Source organism: Coenobita brevimanus, chromosome 52 (genome assembly GCF_032717465.1).
Source record: "Coenobita brevimanus isolate Jiangsu-jjx chromosome 52, ASM3271746v2, whole genome shotgun sequence".
Classification (NCBI taxonomy): Eukaryota; Metazoa; Arthropoda; class Malacostraca; order Decapoda; family Coenobitidae; genus Coenobita; species Coenobita brevimanus.
Genome location: NC_137005.1, coordinates 38232766 through 38249059, shown reverse-complemented (window position 1 = coordinate 38249059; position 16294 = coordinate 38232766).

Genomic DNA, 16294 nt, shown 5'->3' with positions numbered 1-16294 from the left:
CATTTATTTCACACTGACACAACGTTCTAATCAGTGTGCCATTCTTATACATCTAGTAACAGTGGCAATATTTCTTGGTGAGGTACATTAAAGGTCACTGTGTCATTCATATGCTTCCAATAATACTGCATTAATTTCGTGGAGAGACGCATTCTGGATCTGTGTCATATGCATACATCTAATAACAATACACATTAACCCGTATCGTGCTGGCCCCCAAAAAAAAAATATATATATATATATTATATATATATATATATATATATATATATATATATATATATATATATATATATATATATATCCCTCTACTGTACGCTGGCCAATTTTGGATTATTTTTTTCCCTTCTAAATGGGCTTAATACATCAATATAAGATCCCTGGCACTATTAAAAGTAATCACTAAAGCCAGAAAGTTGGTTGAATTGAGTCAGGTTGGTGCCACTCAGCCTCTTAAATCTTCATGGTTACTGAGAGAGCAGAGCATCTGTGAGCTTGTGAACCGATTTTGGATTTTTTTGTATGGCTAAAAAGCTTAATATATCAATATAAGATCCCTGGCACTATCAGTGTAATCACTAAAGCCAGAAAGTTGTTTTGAATCGAGTCGTGTTTTGCCACACGACCTTTGAAATCTTCAAGGTTACTGTGAAAGTAGAGCTGCTGTGAGCCTGTGAAACATGTCACTCGCCTCCCACACTCCTAAATCAGTGCTGTAAATGTAGCAGAGATATGTCTGAAGTTAGCAAGATACATTATTACCTCCCATTTTACTTTGGTCGTTTGCTGTGACTTCTCAATGCTGCAGGACGTATAACTACGTCAATGGCAATTTAGAGGGGGATGTAGATCTGTCCCTAGCGCAGTACGGGTTAATAATAAAGGTCTCTATAATGATTACATAATATCAAGAGAAAATCTGCATTTATAAATTGGTAGATGCCTGGTACAAATCAGGGTAAAGATCAAGTACTGTGTGCACTGGATCAGATACACAGGAAGCTACTGCAGGTTATTTAAACAGTGATACTGCATCGGGCACAGGCTTGTCACCTATGCATGCATGTTCTGGACCACAGTGGCCTAGCCTCTGGTCCTTACACCTCCTAGGGGGTTATTTACAACTGATTTATACTATATTATCATAGTAGTAGTATGTAAGTGTATGGAGGTACAGTCCATTTTTGCTGGACACTTTGCTTCCTACTTTGATATTTTATTAATTTGCATGTATCTGGAGGCACTGATGAGGAGCCCACAGATGCTGGCACTGTGTACCCTAGGTGGAGCAAAGCAGCTGTGACATCCACCCAGGAGCCAAAGCTTCTCATATTTCCTTACACCTCGCTGTGGGAATGACCCTGGTCCAATTTTGATGAGGTGCTGTCTACCATAAGGGGGTGCCAGATCCCCACAAGGTCTATGTACTGAACTGGACTTGTAGGAGGCCCAACAGAGGCAGTTGCTTACCTGTGGTTTACAGGTCTGTTTGGCCAGACAGACTGGGGTTAAGCAACAACAGCAACATTTTTCTGGATCATACCAACCCCACTTCTAGTAGTGGGGATAGGGTGATGATGATGATGATGATGATTATGATGGTGAGTTGAAGTATACGATGTTTATTTTTGGGTGGGGAGATTAATATCTATGGCCTTCACTGTATAATAAAATACGTTAAACTTTCCTTGGAGTGTCTTGCAAATTCCTCATGGTATAAGTAACAGAGAGAGAGAGAGAGAGAGAGTCCAGATGAGTTCAGAGCCATTTAAATCTCGTGATAACATTCAATATTACATCCACTCGGGCCCAGGCAGATCGAAGTCCAGGCACACCCTTTCATGTCAGCTTAAACCCTTTCTTGCTGTTCTTCATTATTTTAGTAGTGAGACTTCAGTAGATCAGTTCAGTGTTATTTCTGTCAGTTTAGGGTCTTTCAGGTCACTTCAGGTTCGTCAAGTTAATAAAAAAAAAACTGTACGAGACGTTTTCCTAGCTTGTAAGTCTGGCAGTAGAGTTGCCACATTTTCTGCACAACAAAGAACACCAAAGAAGTCCGGTGTAGCGTTATAATAGCCAGAGGCCGCCACAAATATGCCATAATTGATTATTGCCATTTGTCCTCTGATCTCTGTAGGGGTAACATGATCGGAGCCTCTCGCCCTTTGTTTACAAACGGCAAATGGTCATTCCGGCTTCTCATATCATTCGTCTCAAAGCTTTCTCGGGTAGTTTCCGCCCTTAAATTAAATTAGCTTAGGCAGAAAGCGGTAAAAATTCGAATTTCTAAGGTATGAATGAGTTAGGTTGGATAAACATGGTTATAATTAATCATCTGGGGACGAGTTATCTAATCTCTTAGGCGTGACGATTGCCTTAGGCTCTTAGCTTTGAATCTTTACAGGAATGAGTCAAGGTCGTATTGTCCCGTGTATTAAACCATTTTTATCATACATATCCTTGAAATTATAAATAGTTTTGGCACACACTACTTCATTCGGGTGTGCATTTCACTGATCAATTGCCCTATTAGGGAAACTGAATTTCCTTACATCTTTATCAACTCTCTTTTTATGCTGTATTTTGCAATGTCCTCTTGCTGATGCTTCACACATATGATATATATTATTTTATGTCTATTTTCTGTTCCCCTGATATGCATTTATATAGCATAATCGTCTCCTCCTCTCCTGCAGCGTTGGTAAATTCAATCTTTCCAGTCTTTCTCAGTAACTTAAATCCCTTAAGCTTGGTACCCATCTTGTGTGTGTGTATATATATATATATATATATATATATATATATATATATATATATATATATATATATATATATATATATATATATGTTGTTTATCTTAAATGTATTATATATATTACAAATATTACCTATCTATCTATCTGTTGCCAGGCGCCTTAATCCCGTAATGGGTGGCCACAAACAAATCGCCTCCATGTCGCCCTGTCCCCCCCATTTCACTGCCCTTCTCTCATCTCACACCCCCATCCCTCATATACCTCTCCACTCCATCCCTCCATCTCATTCTCGGCCTACCCCTCCCTACCCCCCTCCACCTCACTCACATACACACTCCTCGTCAGTCTCTCGTTCTCCATCCTCTCCACGTAGCCAAACCACCTCAATGTATTCATCTTAACGCTTTCTGTCACATCCACATCCACACCACAACGCTCCTTTACTCTCCCATTTGTCAGCCTGTCTCTCCATGTAACTCCACAGGCTCCTTTCAGATAATTCATTGCCACTGCTCTCACTCTTGACTTGTGTCCCACCAACAAGGTCCCTTAAATAAATCCTTCCTGAATATAATAGTTTAGTAGAAGGCAGAATGAACCTATATGTACGTCACCTGTAAGGAGGGCAGGTTAAGGTAAAAAGAGGGAAAACAAAGAAAAAAGAAAGAAGAAAGACAAGGGTATGTTTTTGAATATTACAGAACCCCGTAGATGGCAGGCCGTGGAGGGATGGAGGGAGAGAAGGTGGGAGGGGGGAAGAAGGGAGGGGGGGACGTGAAGGGAGGGAGGAAGGGGGGAAGAAGGGGGTAAAGGAATTTCTGCCGGCTTTTTGTGGAGGAAAGGAAGGAGGGAGGAGAGGAGGAATAGAGGGGGATGGAAGGATTGAGGGACGGAGAAGGGGGAAGGAGAGGTGGAGGATGGAGAGACAGAGGAGGTAGGGAGGAGAAAGGGGAATGGAGGAAAGGTGGTGGGGGTCGGAGAGACGGAGGAGGAGGAGAGAAGGAAGTGGGGGACGGAGAGAGGGAGGGGGGAAGAAAGTGGGGGGCGGAGAGAAGGAGGGGGTTGGAGGAAACTACCGCCTTCCATTAGACTTAGATCCAAATTAGACTAATCCATAACATACATATGTATACACCTATTATTCACAAATGTACGTATTCATATATCCCAAAAGAAAGACGGTACAAGCAGCCATTACCGTACTTTACGCTAATCAAGAGTTGTAGAAATGTACATTTATACACATACATGAACACTTACCGTACATACATCCATATAAAGCAATATATATACACAAAAAATATGGAAACCATATGGAGTGGGAGGGGCCGAAGTGGAGGGGGGTGGACGGCAGGAATGGAGAGATCGGGAGGGAGGGAGGGAGGGGGTGGAGGGAGGTACGTTTCCCTTGGTCGCCGGCTCATTCCGAGTTGGGCGGAGCTGGTGGGGGCATCTCTGCGTCTTTGGGTAAGTATAATTTTCTTTTTCGTCCAACTAATTCCTTTCATAATGGAACTTTTAAAACTTTTGGCTTGATGTTAATGGAAGAACGTTAAACTTGATTTTCTGGAATATTTAACCAGCAGCGGCGATTTTGTAAGTCCGACCCATATGGAAGCATCACTTTAATTTTTCTCCAGTATCATATTTTCCGTACCTCAGTATCAGAATAAGATCGTAGCATGGCCCTTCATACTTCCCATTGTACTTTTTCGTGACTAGCAGCCCATATGGTGTTAATCTAATGTTTATAGATGGGACTTTAAAGATGGCGATGGTAACAGCAGCAAGCAAAGTTCGTGAAGCGTAATTGGTAGTTCTTGAAATTATGCGTGTTTTCATTTGATATTTTTCCCCAAAGTTTGATATTGAGGGCATAATTTGGAGTTAATAGCTTTCCAAATAGTTTTCAAAATGTATAATGTGGTAGTAGAAAGCATAAAACTGAACGGAATTGAGTTTATTTTAGGTTTGCATATATTTGGAATTTCGAGGGATAGCCTACAAATGATTGAGATAACTCCTTTTTTTTTTTTTCAGTGTCTAATTTCAACCGACGAAGTTTGAATTCGTGACCAAGATGGTGAATTCAAGCCACCAAGGAAGTCGGGGGTTTGAATTCAAGCGACCAAGAAGGTTTAAATTCAGGCGACCAGGGGGTTTGAATTCAAGTAACCAAGAAGGGGGTTTGAATTCAAGTGACCAAGACGACGGGGGTTTGAATTCAAGTGACCAAGAAGACGGCGGTTTGAATTCAAGTGACCAAGAAGACGGCGGTTTGAATTCAAGTGACCAAGAAGACGGCGGTTTGAATTCAAGTGACCAAGAAGACGGGGATTTGAATTCAGGTGAACTAGAAGACGGGGGTTGGAATTCAAGCGACCAAGAAGACGGGGGTTGGAATACAAGCCACCAAGAAGACGGGGGTTGGAATTCAAGCGACCAAGAAGACGGCGGTTTGAATTCAAGTGACCAAGAAGACGGGGATTTGAATTCAGGTGAACTAGAAGACGGGTTGGAATTCAAGCGACCAAGAAGACGGGGGTTGGAATTCAAGCGACCAAGAAGACGGGGGTTGGAATTCAAGCGACCAAGAAGACGGGGGTTGGAATTCAAGCGACCAAGAAGACGGGGTTGGAATTCAAGATCAAGACGGGTGTTTGGATTCAACGGACGAAGGCTTTTCAGTTAAGTATTTTTTTTTCTTACCCTTTCGGCTCAGGGCAGGTGGAGACGATTTTGACTAGTAACCAAGGAGACTTATTTTATTAAATTCGTAGTAAGTGATGGAATAGTTTATTGTACTCCCTATCCCCTGAAAGGATGGTTGAGGGAAGCCAGCCTGCAGTCCACTGGGTTCTCTGAAATAGAAAAGGGTTCAGTGGAAAAGCTAACAGGTTTTTCAGATGCTGTGCTGTAGCTAACCTTTAAACTAATGTATTTTGACTGTGTAAAGAGGATAGACAGCAAGAGACTGAGTATGAGTGAGGTGGAGGGGGGAAGGGGGAGGCCGAGGATGCGTTGGAGGGATGGATTGGAGAGGTATATGGGAGGGAGGTGTGAGCTGGGAGCAGGGCAGTGAAATGGTGGGGGACAGAGCGACATGGAGGCGATTTGTTTGTGGCCACCCCTGACGGAATTAGATATTTTAATCTGCTTAGGAGACAAACTAGATGGGTTAGTTTTAATCCAGTACCAGAAATGGCATGTAAATTAATCTGTAGTAACGTGGTTCATATAGGCGATTGAAGCTCCCTAACACCATTTCGTAAGTAGTTTATTCTTTACTGTCCTTGCCATATAAATCCTGCCATTATTGCCATACACCACATAAATATTTTGCAAAACTATTAATAGGCTCCCTAACACCTTTCCCTAAGTAGTTTGGTTTATCCTTGCCATATAAATCCTGCCATTTTTGCCATACTGCATAAATATTTTGCAAAACTATTAATCAGCTCCCTAACACCTTTCCCTAAGTAATTTGGTTTATCCTTGTCATATAAACCCTGCCATACTCTGCATAAATATTTTGCAAAACTATTAATGAGCTCCCTTACCGTAATAAAAATCCTTCCAATATTGCCATACTCTGCATAAATAACTTCCAGAAAGATATTAACCAGAACTCCCTAACACCTTTTCATAAGTAACTTTTTTACCGTCCTGTTAACTACTGTATATAAATCCGTCCAATATTGCCATACTCGGCATAAATAACATCCAAATGGATATTAACCAGAACTCCCTGACATCTTTTCTTAAGTAACTAAATTTCATACTGTCCTGTTAGCTGTAAAAATCCTTCCAATATTACCATACTCTGCATAAATAACTTCTAGAAGGATATTAACCAGCCATAAAAAAATAAATCGCTAAGGGAAAGATGTTGGGGGAGCTTCCTTAATTGAGAATACCTGTTCACATTAGTTTACAACTTTGAATAGGGAAGTTACGGTATTATAGAGGCATAGACAATATCAGGTAGAAATCAGTACATGTTTAGGGATTTTGTAATTGATTGTAATTGCTGTACAGGTGAGGTTATGTAATTGGGGTGTTACTGGAAGACAGACTAAGAGGGTGTGTGTAGGTGGAGGGAGGGGGAGAGAGAGGATGAGGTGGAGGGAGGGAGTTGAGAGGTATGTGAGGGAGGGGGAAGGCAGTCAAATGGTGGGTGACAGAGTGACTTGGAGGCGTTTTGTCTACAGCCACCCTTTACGGGATTAGGGCGTCGGGCTATAGATAGGGTATAGTTAATGGAGAACTGGATGGATTGTGGATACTCTTTATATAAAACTGTTGGACACACTTGTATAGCAGAGTATATAGCCTGAGGCAAAATAGGCTTAGCTGGACACACCTGGCTGGCAGCACTGAATTTAGGTCCAGTTCTGGCCATTGTTGTATCGGTGTCTGGTGTAGTGGATGGTCGTTTAGCTCTGCCTGGCTGTATAGTTTTGGCACGTGTTTTATCTCCTGTCCATGGAATACCTAATCCATTGTCAGGTTAGGTAATGCATAATAGCAAACACAGCATCGTTTATATATGCTTACCTATCAGTACTTACCTGTGAATTTGAGAGTAAGGGAGTCAGGTTTCTCCCACTACAGAGCAGGTGCCTCAGTGGTAGTGTTTGATTAGAGACTGCGAGGTGGAGAGTTCATGCCCTGCCTGGGTAGCTGCCTTACTGGGAGGGGTAACACTGTCACCCCAGCAGGGCTATATGATCTATCTAGGTTTAGCTCTGGAGAATAACCCCTTTTTCCCACACTCGTCCTTGACCATCCTTACTCGTGTCTATCTATCTATCTATCTATCTATAGCCCGATGCCCTAATCCCGCAAAGGGTGGCCGCAGACAAAACGCCTCCAAGTCACTGTCACCGACCATTTGACTCCCCTCCCCCCAATTCACCCCCCCCTCCCTCATATACCTCTCAACTCCATCCCTCCACCTCATCCTCGGTCTACCCCTCCCTCTCCCTCCCTCCACCTCACCTACATACACCCTCTTAGTCAGTCTTTCATTCTCCATTCTCTACACATGTCCAAACCACCTCAGTGTATTTCTCCTAATCTTTTCAACCACATCCACATCTACCCCACAACGTTCCTTCACTTCTTCATTCGTCAACCTGTCCCTCCACGTCACTCCACATGCTCCTGTCAAGTAACTCATTTCCACTGCTCTCACTCTTGACTTGTTCCCCTCTTGCAAGGTCCACGCCTCGCTTCCATACGTCAGGGTAGGGATCACAATACCATCATGCAGTGACTTCTTAACTTCCATACTCACCTCCCTATTTCTCATCACTGCTTTCAGTGTACCAACAACCTTTCTTCCCTGCTGTACCCTTTCACGTACTTCATCCCCCAAAGTTCCATCCTTACTCATCACACTACCCAAGTACTTGAATGCACTCACATTCTCCATATCCTCACCATCGTGTCGTTCGTATCATTTATAAAGGCTCCAACATTATTACATTCAGTGGCCTTGATCACCTAATGGCAGCTGTCCATGCTGCTCACCTGTGGCAGCCTCCCCATTGTCTTATTCCTGAGGTCACACTTTGTTCTGCCTTCACAGCCCTACCCATGATAACACTTCTCACATTCTGCACCCAGCCTCCATCCTCTTAACATGGCCAAATGTCAGCTACAGTACAAGGAATATGGTTACAATACTGCACAGTGAACTGTCTGTTGGCAGATTTACCTTATAGGTAGATCAGGTTTCCATTCAGCAACAGTTTATTAGGGATATAGAACAACTGTGTGGCCAAGCAGACCATATTAACCAGTGTGGCCAAGCAGACCATCAGCAGCAGCAGGTTAACCAGTCTTGCATGGCTGTCACCTGCATTAATGTTCCTTTGTGGTGTACAGTGCTTCATGACAGAGGTACAGGGAAGTGTGGTGTGAGAGGTGCAGGGAAGTGTGGTGTGGTTCTTGGAGGCATGACACATGGGTCTCCAATGGCTGTCACCTGCACTGATGTTCCTTTGTGGTGTACAGTGCTTCATGACAGAGGTACAGGGAAGTGTGGTGTGGTTCTTGGAGGCATGACACATGGGTCTCCAAGTTAACAGGGGCACCATACCAGGCCACACACAACCTTGTAATTTGGTTGTATGGTTACCACCCAGCGTTGTTAATGGTTTCATGGGTTACAGGAAACCGTCGGGCTTCTACACTGTGTAGAGGCACCTGAAGTGGAAAGTAATGTGCCAGGAAGGATGGGGTGAGAAGTAAGAAGACAGTGATAAAGAAAGAAGTAGGCAGCACTATATTCAAGCAATATTCAAACACTTATAATGTAGAAATAAATTAGCTGAAATTTGCTTAGCATTTAAGAATAAGGTTAGGAATGATGTGGAAGCTGTATTTTGTATTTGATAGCATTAAAATAGGTGGTTAAGTGATTACTGTATTTCAGCTTCTCCAGACCACAACTACCAGCCAAGACCACCACCACTACCATGGCCGGCGTCTTGGCTCCAGGCAGGTGGTCGTCCCGCTGCTAAAAAGGTGAGGACACTTTAAGGTTTACTCTTAAATCTTGGCACACTTAGGTCCTGCCACTTGCTGCCTAAACTTGCTTGAAAATGAAACCAGGAGATTAATTTATTGTTTAAAAAAATGTTAAATGTCTGTTAGAGGCGTAAATTAAATAGGACTAAAATTTAAGTAGCAAAATTGTAAACTGTCGCTCTTTATTAAGCAGACCACAAGATTAATTTCATGTAAAAAAAAGAAAAAAAAATGTTAGAGGCATAAATGGACTTAAATTATCAAAGTAGCAAGATTGTAAACTGCAGCTCCTCCTCATGAACTAGTCAGCCAGACAATCATGAATTAAGAGGCTGCTTTCAAGTTGCATTGGCGCTGAAAGTACCAGTGGCCTAAGTGCAGTCAAAATTACATTGAATTATTTCCCTGGACTTGTGTTCCTTGACTCTTGACTCCTGTACAGTATAAGGACTCAGTTTTATACATGCAATGTGAGGGAACACTCCTGACTCATGTACAGTATAAGGGCTCCGTTTTATACATGCAATGTGAGGGAACATGTTGGTGTTTTGACTTGAATTGTACATGTTTTAGTGATACCTTAGAGTACCAGAACATTGCCAGTGTGTGACAGTGAGAGGCTGCTTCACCAGCCATGGTTTGAGGACTGTATAAAGCTGCAGTGCCCTGGTTATTGTACTATATTCTTTTCTGTAATGTGGTGCACAGTTACAGTATCCATCTTTAATGCTGAGCTGTAGCAGTATTTACTAGACTAACCTTGTCATCAGTTGCTGTGAAGAGGATGTACAGCCATAGGATAGTCTGATATTACCTGCAAGAGGGAAAAAAAAAAAGGGCAAAGCTAGATTAAAACCAATAGCCTCACGATGCCTGAGCTAAGATTTCAGTGTTCAAGCTGACCCCATGGCAGACTTAGGGCATAAACAGTGAGCATGACTTCCAAAACCCAGTATTGTATCTGAAGCTTAAGTAATATATGCCATAACCTCTCCTTCCTTCAGGACTAAATGCATAAGGCTAGGCTAATGCAGTCCACCACAATTATTTCCCCTTCCAGACTACAGGCTGTTTTCTTGTTTGTTAAGGAAGCTCCCTAACACCTTTTCCCATGAGATTTATTTTGCCTGTTACACCTTCCAGTCCATCACTTTCATAAATCCATCTAATATGGCCATACTCTGCATAAATTGCACTTATCTTGGTTTTCAATCAGGTCTTGAATAAATCTTTGATTTCCACTGCCATCCTAAGGTTTATCCTGCCTTCACCTCTAGCTTCCTTTCTGGTCGTTTTATAGCTGCTGTTGTAGATGGCCACTGTTCTTCTAGAGCTGTCAGTAGTGCTGTTCCTTTAGTCCTCTTGCCAACTCTGCCTCGTATACATCAGTAACCTAAGCTGTAAATCTAACCCCATTCACTTGTACACTAATGACTCCACCCATCACTTTTCTGTCCACTTCTCACAGCGTCCATCTCAGCATTTACATCAAACAATGATTGAGGATGTAGCACACTTAATGTCTGACTTGGCTCATCTCTGATTGGGGTAAATGTAATATTCTTAAATGCATCTGTAAGTCCTGACATCTTTAGACCTGCCAAAATCTTCCCTCAGTAGTATTCTCTAACTAAGGGTCAGCAGTTAGGTTTGACTAATACCCATGTCAAGAGCTTGGAGCATTGCAGTTACCCTGGCCAATAGGAACTACATGTACTGTACTTTGGTTATATTGATAAAACTTGACAAAGATGCTTTATTTATATACATTCATATACAAGACAAACTGATTAAAACCCAAATTCAACTAAACTTTGCCCTTCTGATGTTAAGGTATGGTAAAGTGGTAGCAGGGGAAGAAAGAAAAAAAGAAAAAACTTTCAGTGAATTTTTATGCATAGTTAAATTCAAGCCAGCAGGTGGGGTTAAGAATCTGATTAGAGGTGGGTTGGGTTGTGGCTTCATCCTGAATTGCCTGGAAGGCAGCAGGTGAGGGGTGTGCCATCAGCCGGCCAAAATTGACTGCTCTCAATTTTCTGAACATAAGTTGCGTTCATGCTGATGTCTGAAAGGCGGATGGGTCTCATTACCCCCAGAAAACTAGAAATTACCTTGAAGGGAGTAATTAACCCCAAATTGCCAACTCCTGCTCTAATTTTTAATATCAAAATATGCATTAGGGGTTTTATTGTTACGGGATTTATCTTGGGATGATCATATTACCTCTCTTGTAAAATCTGCTTCCGAGAGATTAGGTGTGCTAAGTCAACTGTGCCATCTTCATCCCTGCCCTGCACAGGTACTGACTATACACTGGTTTTATTCGCCCATGTGTCAAGTACAATTTTTGTGGGGAGGCTCCCCACATACAGCATTTCTCAAGGTGGAGTCAAAGGCTTTTCATCTCATTAACTCTCCTCTTGCTGGCTTTTTCTCATGAACTCTTGCTGACTTTTCATCTCATTAACTCTTCACTTGCTGGTTTTGTCTCGTTAACTCTCCTCTTGCTGGCTTTGTCTCGTTGACTCTCCTCTTGCGGGCTTTTTCTCATTAACTCTCTTGCTGGCTTTTCATCTCATTAACTCTCCTCTTGCTGGCTTTTCATGTCAATGTTCCTCTTGCTACCCTTCAGTCTTTGTCGCACCAATGCATCTTTCTCATTATATCGCGGCAGCAATAGTCACTGCTGTCTGAATTGTCTGCGTACATCCCTTCACCATGGTGGGTGTATAGCACCCATCTGGCAGCAAACTCTCATCCGTTTTCAGGCAAACTCACTAAAGCAAGAGTTAACCAGTCTTTGTATGCAACAAGTCAACTCTGTATCTGTCCTCTGTATTTCCCTTTCCCTGTGACTGTGTTTTTTAACTGTGTATGCAGGCATCTTGAAATGAATGGGTCGAATTTGTTCATCGCTTTATTTTTTCTGGAGGGAACAATCTTGCTGGCTTGTAGCTTTTGATTCCTTCCTTGGTTTAAAAAAAAGATTAACCGACCACATGCAAAAGTAAATCGTACGGGAAGAGGTGTTAGGGATCTTGCGTATGTGATGAAGTTGAGCCATAGTGTTGAGGCAAGGTTACTGTAGTCCAGAATACATAAGGATGGGACATTGCTAAAAACATTGCAAGTGTTTTATTAATTCTGAAGGTGCAGGGATATGGTGTATAGGTGTGGTGTTGGGTAGTTCCTGGTATTTGTAGTGTAGGTGGTTTGGAATGGTGTGGTATGTCCTGGTATTTGTGTAGGTATGGTGCAGTATTTTAGGTTTGGGGCTGTGGTATGTCCTGGTATTTTAGTGTTGGTATGGTACAGTATTTTAGGTTTGGGGCTGTGGTGTATCCTGGTATTTTAGTGTTGGTATGGTGCAGTATTTTAGGTTTGGGGCTGTGGTATGTCCTGGTATTTTAGTGTTGGTATGGTGCAGTATTTTAGGTGTGGGGCTGTGGTGTATCCTGGTATTTTAGTGTAGGTGGAGTGGTGTAGTATGTCCTGGTATTTGAGTTGGTATGGTGCAGTATATTAGGTTTGGGGCTGTGGTATGTTCTGGTATTTTAGTGTTGGTATGGTGCAGTATTTTAGGTTTGGGGCTGTGGTGTGTCCTGGTATTTTAAATGAGGTATTTGGGGGGTATGGTGTAGGGTATATGATGGCTGTAATCATTGTGTTTGGAGGATGTTTGGCGTGTCAGAGTTATGTTTGGTGTGTTTGCTGTTTTGTAATGAGTTCCTGAAATAACTTTAAAAGGAGATCAATCCTGCCGTGTTCATAAGTTAAATTCTGCATTGTTTATATAGGTAAATTCTGCCTTACTTGCCATGCTCATAGGTCATTGTTTAAGGCCAGTGTTGCAGTTTTGAGGTTATGTCTTTGTTGAGGTACCTGTGGCTGAAGTACTTGCATGCCTCACAAGAAGATAAATAGTAATTAAGGCCAGTTTTGAGTGAGACTGACGAGGAGAGTGTGAGGTGGAAGGGGAGAGAGGGAGGGGGAAGCCAAGGATGAGATGGAGGGATGGAGAGGTATATGAGAGAACGGGAGTGTGAGCGGGGGGCAGGACAGTGAAATGGCGTTGTACAAGGTTAGCATGGAGGCGATTTGTTTGTGGCCACCTCTTACGGGATTAAGGCGTCTGGCAATAGTTAATTTTGATATCATGAAGATTCATTTTGGTCTGGTAAATTTTTGCATGTTTGTGGATTGGATGGATGAAAGGTAAATTTTGCTTTAAAAGTTTTGCTATGGTTGTATGAGGTAGTCAGAGAAATAACCAGATATTCAGTCCAGTTCTGTCTGTAAATTTAAAACTGGCAAAATACAATGAAAACTGTTTCTTCTACTGCGTGTTTCAGATGGTTCAATTATTTCAGCATGTGTTCGTCAGACTTTGGGAAGATATTTACATTTTCCAGTTTGTAAGGATGAACTTTGGTCTGTGGTGAAGGTGCCTATTATGCCCTGTTTCTTGTCAATGTTTTGCCCTGTTTCATGGTTTACGGTTTATCATAAATGGTTTTGTACAGTTTCTCATGTCTTGGCCTTGCCTAGTTTCTCGTAAATGTTTTGCTGTTTCTTGTAAATATCATGGCTTTGCCCCCCACCCCCCCCTCCCTTTTTTTGTTCTCCCTGTTCTTTGTAAATGTTACTTCTGCCCTTCATCGTATCCTTCATAAAAGCTCCAATATGCTTGCATGCATCAACCTTGGGCACCTAATGGGACTTTTGCTCTGTCTCTGGCAGCCTCCCTTTTGTCCCTCATCCCTGAGATCACTCATGACCTCATCCCAGTTGTGTGTGTGTGTGTGTCTGTCTGTCTGTCTGTGTCTGTCTGTACCCCTCCCCAAGACATTCACACTTCTCACCCGCACCCAGTTGTAATTCTCCATCCTCTCAGTATTCCCAGTCTGTCTAACCCTCCTTGTCACAACACAAATACATTAAAGTCACATCCATCCCCTCAGCTCATCATTCACAATCCTTGGCTCCCCACGCCTCACATTCGAGGAAGCACTATATATCCATCTAATTGCCATTTCTGTGTGCTTGAGCTACAGATACTCTTCCTTTACTGCCCAGTTCTCGCTACTGTACAGCATTACCCTCCTAACATGCCACATTGAGATCCCATAGCACATGAGAGAGTCCTCAGTCAGAAGAAGCAACATCCCCCTCAGCTTCCTTCAGCCACTCCTTACCCTGCCCTAGCCACAGAGCCAGCACCAGCACGTGTCCCCCAAATAAAAATCTTCCACATGACTCCCAACTAAATGAATCCTTTCACAACCAGCAGTCTCTACATAGCCTCCCTGTTCTTCCTAAATGTCTGTTTTGCCTTGTTGTACATGTCAGCTTTGCCCTGCTTGTGAATGTGTGTTTTGCCCTGCTCGTCATGAATGTGTTTTGCTCTGCTCGTCATGAATGTGTTTTGCTCTGCTCGTCATGAATGTGTTTTGCTCTGCTCGTCATGAATGTTTTTTGCTCTGCTTGTCATGAATGTGTTTTGCTCTGCTCGTCATGAATGTGTTTTGCTCTGCTCGTCATGAATGTGTTTTGCTCTGCTCGTCATGAATGTGTTTTGCTCTGCTCGTCATGAATGTTTTTTGCTCTGCTCGTCATGAATGTGTTTTGCTCTGCTCGTCATGAATGTGTTCTGCTCTGCTCGTCATGAATGTGTTCTGCTCTGCTCGTCATGAATGTGTTCTGCTCTGCTCGTCATGAATGTGTTCTGCTCTGCTCGTCATGAATGTGTTTTGCTCTGCTCGTCATGAATGTATTGCCCTGCTAGTCATGAATGTATTGCTCTGCTCGTCATGAATGTGTTGCCCTGCTCGTCATGAATGTGTTGCCCTGCTCGTCATGAATGTGTTGCCCTGCTCGTCATGAATGTGTTGCCCTGCTCGTCATGAATGTGTGTGTTCCTCTGCTTGTCATGTGTGTTTTGCCCTGCTTGTCGTGAATGTGTGTTTTGCCCTGCTCTTCGTAAATGTAGTTTTGGTCTGTTGTAAAAGGTATGTTGCTGATTGTTGTAAAGGGGTAATGTTAGCAGTGCTGCATCATATTTTCAGCTGTTTTTTAGGGTAGTCTGTAGTGATCTAACAAGGAAAGCTTCTAAACTGGGAGTGAGTGTTGGTTAAAACGGATGTTTCATGTTCACTTCTATAGTTTTGTGGTCACCCCTTGCAGGATGGTGTCTGGATATAGATGTATAGACTAATAAATTTTCTTAAGTACCTATACTCCATTTCACGTAGCCTGGCACCATCAGTGATGTCCTTAGCACCTGTAGCACTGATAAAGGTCCTCAGCATAGGACATAGCTTTTTGTATTGCCTTTATATATTGGTTTTCAAGGTAATAAATACAGGTTCACCGAGTGCAGTGGATTTACTGTACATCAACAACACAGGCGTTGAGGACATCACTGATTGTGCCAGACTTGGTGAAATGGAGTATAGTTCCTTAGCCATATTGCAAATCAGTATATTTATTCCCATTTTGCCCCTCTTTGGAACATAGGGCCCAAGGCTAGAAGAGAACAGGATAGCAATGTATGCTCCTTGTAGTGTTGATGACGCCTCCTGTAACCTCTTGAACTGTAGTGCATAGGCAGTGATGCTCCACCAACTCTGCCTACAGGTTTATCTCAGACAGCATAACTGGGTTCTGGAAGTCATTGCTTGCTGTCTGTTGCAGTGAAGTTAACCCCTTCAGATCCCTCAAGACAAGTCACTCATGTTTCATTCTTGCTGCCTTCAGTTATATTCTGACAGTTTGGAATGAGTTTTAGGATACAGTAAATGTGGTTGTCACTGCATCTTCTGGCTTAATTATCAGACATAAAATGGAATTTTCAGAGGGAAGGCCAGAGCTTAAATCAACTAATCTCCAGCCAGACAATTTCATTGCAGCTGTACAGTAAGACTATGCTTATTACAGTATTAAAATGAGTTAAACAGTACAGACACAGGGTTTTAGAGGGGGTTAGATCCCCTTTTGTGGGG